This window comes from Schistocerca gregaria, unplaced genomic scaffold (genome assembly GCF_023897955.1).
Source record: "Schistocerca gregaria isolate iqSchGreg1 unplaced genomic scaffold, iqSchGreg1.2 ptg000139l, whole genome shotgun sequence".
In the NCBI taxonomy this organism is placed as follows: Eukaryota; Metazoa; Arthropoda; class Insecta; order Orthoptera; family Acrididae; genus Schistocerca; species Schistocerca gregaria.
In genome coordinates this window covers 1,979,251-1,984,309 of record NW_026061718.1, presented here as the reverse complement: position 1 = coordinate 1,984,309, position 5,059 = coordinate 1,979,251, and positions in this window count along the sequence as shown.

The following is a 5,059-nucleotide window of genomic DNA, read 5'->3' as shown; positions in this document are numbered from 1 at the left end:
GGTTAGGTAGCCATACATCTTCCGACAGGAGAGTTGGTGGACAGACACCTTCCAAGGATGGGGGGTAGGTAGACAGATATTTTCCAAGCGAGATTTAGGTAGACAGGCATTTTCCAAGGAGGGGTAGGTAGACAAACATCTTCCGAGGATGGTTGGGGTAGGAAGACAGACAGTGTGGGGTAGGTAGACAGACATCTTATTAGAGGGTGTATGTAGACAGACAGTATCCGAGGGCAGGTTGTAGGTAGACAGATATCTTACAGGGGGGTGGGGTAGGTAGGCACGTATTTTCCAAGGCTGAGAGTATGTAGATAGACATAGTCCCGGTGGGCAATTAGACCGATATCTCCTGAGGGAGGGTAGGTACACAGACATCTTCAGAGTGGGAGGACAGGTAGACAGACACCTTCTAAGAGTGGGATGATAGACATCTTTCCAACTGGGAAAGATAGACATTTTACGAGGGGGGGGAGTAGACATACATCCTCCATGAGGTGGTAGACACACATATTATGAGGGGGGGGGGGGGTAGGTAGAAAGATTTCTTATAAGGTGGGGTAGGTTGGTAGACATCTTCTGAGGTTGAGTATGTAGGCACCAAGGGTAGAGGATATGAAGACATATATCTTCCGAGGGGGGGGGGGGCAAGGTAGACAGAAATTCTCTAACAGAGGGATGATAGACTTCTTCCGAGGGGGGTAGGTATGCAGACATCGTATGAGGGGGTGTAGGAAGACATACATATACCAAGGCAGGGTAGGTAGACAAAAATCTTCTGAAGGCGGTTGGAAGATAGACCTCTTCTGAGGGGCGAATGGAATACATACATCTTCCGAGGGGGTAGGAAGACAAAGTCCTCCAAGGGGGGGGGGGGAGATGAACAGACATCCACCAAGGGGGTTAGATGGATGGTCATCTTCTGTTGTAGTGGGAGGGGGCAGGTAGGCTTCCATCTTCTGGGTGGTCAGTAGACAATCATCTTCTGAGTTGTGGTTCAGTAGGCAATCATGTTCAGAGGGGGGTAGGTAGACAGACATCTTCCGAGGTGGGATGATAGACATCTTCCAAAGGGGTGGAAAGTAGACAGGCATTTTACAAAGTGGGGTGCAGGTGGACTGACATCTCCCATGCATTAGGTGGAAAATCATATTCCGAGGTCGGGTTCGATATACAGACATATTCCGAGGGAGGTGGTAGGTAGACAGCCATCTTCCGAGTGGGGATAGGTAGACATACTTTTCCCGAGAGGGGGTTGGGTAGACAGGCATTTACCGAGGGGATGGGGGGTAGGTAGATAGACATCTTCTGAAGGGGGGTAGGTAGACAGACATCTCCCAAGGAGGGGTGGTAGACATACAACTTTCGAGGGGCGGTAGGTAGACAGACATTTTCTGTTGGAGGGGTTGATTGACAGGCATCTTTCAGAAGTGAGGGGTGCAGGTAGACTGAAATCTTCCGGGGGTAGGTAGACAATCATCTTCTGAGGGGGTGTTGGGTAGACAGATATCCTCCGGGTTTTGGTAGACATAAATATTCCAAGGTGGGCAGGTAGACAGACATTTTCTGAGGGAGGGCCAGGTTGACAGACATCTTCAAATGGCGGGTTGGTAGACACACAACTTATGAGTGGGGGCGTAGGTAGAGAGACATGTCCGGAGGTGGGGTAGGTAGACATACATGTTCCGAGGGGAGTGGTGGCTAGTCATACATATTCCGAGTGTGTGTTTATGTGGGCAGACATCTTCCAAGAGGGGCTAGGTAGACAAACATCTTCCAAGGGGGGGGGGGGTAAGTAGACAGACATCTTCCTTGTGGGGTATGTAGACAGACATATTCTGACAGGGTGAGGCAGGCATATACCGTGGTTCGGTAGATAGACAGGCATCTTCGAGGGGGTGCTAGGTAGACATACACCTTCCGAGGGTAGTGGTAGGAAGTCATACATCTTCCAAAGCGGTTTTTTTCGGTTGTCAAATGTCTTCCAAGAGGGGGGTCTGCACACATACATCCTCCGGGGATGGGAGGAGGGTTTGACAGAGATCTTCGGAGGTGGGGTAGTCAGTTACACATCTTTTGAAGTGGGTGTAGGTAGGCAGACACCTTCTAAATGGCGGGTACCTAGGAAGATAGGCAGACATCTTCGGGGGGGGGGGGGGGAGGTAGGTAGACAGACAGTTTCTGATTGTGAGAATGGTGGTGGTGGTGGTTAGTGTTTAATGTCTCGTCAACAACGAGGTCATTAGAGACGGAGCGCAAGCTCGGGTTAGGGAAGGATTGGGAAAGAAATTGGCCGTGCCCTTTCAGAGGAACCATCCCGGCATTTGCCTGAAACGATTTAGGGTAATCACGAAAAACCTAAATCAGGATGGCCGGAGACGGGATTGAACCGTCGTCCTCCCGAATGCGAGTCCAGTGTGCTAACCACTGTACCACCTCTCTCGATGTGTGAGAATGGTAGACAGACAGATAGTGTGGGAGATCAGAGACAGTCATATTCTGAGGGTGGGGTATGTAGACAGCCATCTTCTGAGGGGGTAGATAAGAGTCTTCTGAAGGTGATGGAGAGATAGTCATCTTCCAAGTGCAGATAGATAGGAATCTTCTGAGTTCGGGTAGCTTCCGAGCTAGGCGATAGATAGGCATCTTCACAGGGGGGGATGTTAGATTGGCATGTTATGGGGTGGGGGGGAGGGCGAGTAGACAAACATCACCCGATAGGTGGTATGTATAGAGACATCTTCCATGGAGTAGAAGGTAGGCAGACATCTTCTGAAGGGTGGGGTAGGGAGACAGACATCATCAGAGCAGTAGTAGGTAGACAGACATTTTCCGAAGGGGGTGTATGTAGACAAATATTTTCTTAGATGGAGGGTAGCTGGGCAGACATCTTCCAAGGGGTGGGGAGGGGGTAGGTAGACAGGCCTCTTCCAAAGGTGTGTAGGTAGACAGACATCTTCCAAGAAGGGGTATGTAGGCAAACATCTTCTGAAGGGTGGGTTAGGGAGACAGGCATCATCCACGTGCGGAGTAGGTAGAGAGTGATCTTCTGAGGGGGGTGGGGGATGTAGATAGAAAGACATATTTTGAGAGGCTGGTAGGTAGGCAGACATGTTCCAAACGAGGGGGGGGGGGGGGGGGGGGGTAAGTAGACAGGTATCTTCCGAGGGTGTGTAGGTAGACAGTCATCTTCTGAGGGGGGAGGGGGTGGGAAAACTGACGTTTTCCGGTTGGGGGGATAAGTAGAGAGTCATCTTCTGAGGGGGAAGTGGGTAGACACACATTTTCAGAAGGATTGAGTAGGTAGGCAGACATATTACGAGGGGGGGGGGGGGGGTGGCGGGTGTACGTAGACAGTCATCTTACGAGGGGGGAGGGGGGTAAAAAGACAGGCATGTTCCAAGGTCCTCTATTAACTGCAAGACACCAGAACCGGCCTACAGTTGAATTTTCGATACCTAAAACTTGAGTAGTACTACTTCTTACCTGCCGATTGCATCAAATTAGAAGCCCCTATTTTGTTGTTTGTGGTGCGACCGCATACCTCAGCACATGACGTAAGTTTCCAGATGTATATGTAAACAGTTCCGTGAGCAAAGCTGCCACTGCGACGATCTGGCATTACGATTAGGCGCTTGAGTGCGTGTGAAATCGCTCTCTAAGTTTTCATACATTTATAGGTTTCAGATACATATTTTAACGGTTTTTTGTGATAATATTTACTATATAAGATACTTATTAATGGTTTTTTCATTCACCTCCGCCTTTCTTGGGTTGTGACCTGATATTTGCGAGTGTTTCGTATCGAGCAACTTAACTTCTTACCTGTGTTTACATTCCGCGCTGACCAGTTGCAGCTGTAGCGGCGCATCCAAAGCTAAGTACTAATTAGTTGTTTGTGTATAGTGGTTTATTTTGGAACTTTAGTAGTCTTCAATCGGTGTTCTTGTTGTTTCCTGGTGAAATAATTTCAGAAGAAATTGTCGCGAACTGTTTTTAGTTTCGTTACTGTGCCATTAGACGTTTGATAATCTTTCTGTTTTACCTTTTGTTTTATTTGCTGTTGATAAATACTGTTAATAATAGTAGCTACTTCCCTTGTACAGCAAGATTATGATTATTGTAGTCAGTTTTTTAACAGATTCTTATTGTACTAAAGGAACTTAAATAAATGCGAAAGGTTTTCTTAGGTTTTTAATATATATTAACACGTTTCACATTTCCCCGTGCAACGTGACGTTCAGACCTCGTTTGATGCAAAAGCTTGAGGTCCTCGATCATGTCCAAGGCACCAAAGCCGGCTAATAAGTCAGTAATCTATAACTAAAACTTGAATTGTACTGCTTCTTACTGGCCGAATACATCTTCTTAACACCTTCTTCTGTCTTCTACTGTGGTGCGTTTAGTGTCTCCGCAAACCGCAGCAGGCGACATAAGTTTGCAGACTATAAATTTAACCGTCTCAGAGCGTAAAGCGGCCGATGTGACGATCTGCCAATAAGTCGATTCGTCAGCAAATGAAGAAAACGGTCGGATTTGTCAGGTTTTTACTACAAATGGACACTTTTCACATCATCCCGTGCAACGTGGCGTCCAGACCGCGTTTCATGCAAAATCTTAAGGCCCTAGCTCATGTCCAAGGTACCAAAGCAGGCTAATAAGTCAATAAATGATAACTAAAATTTGAATTGTACAACTTATTACTGGTTCTTTCTCGCTGATTACACCAACAGAGAAGCTTCATCTGTGTTCTACTGTGATGCTTTGACTGTCTCCGCATAACGCAGCACGCGACATAAGCTTGCAGATCTGGCAATTAGTCGATTAAATAGAAAATGACGAAAACGGGAGGATTTCTCAGGTTTTTACTACATATGAACACTTTTCACATTCTCCCGCGCAACGTGGCAGACAGACCTCGTTTCATGAACAATCTCAAGGTCATAGCTCATGTACAAATAACCAAAGCCGGTTAATAAGACAATAATAGATAAGTAAAATGTGAATTGTAATGCTTCGTACTGGCCGATTACATCTTCTGAGAGTCTTCTTCTGTGTTCTA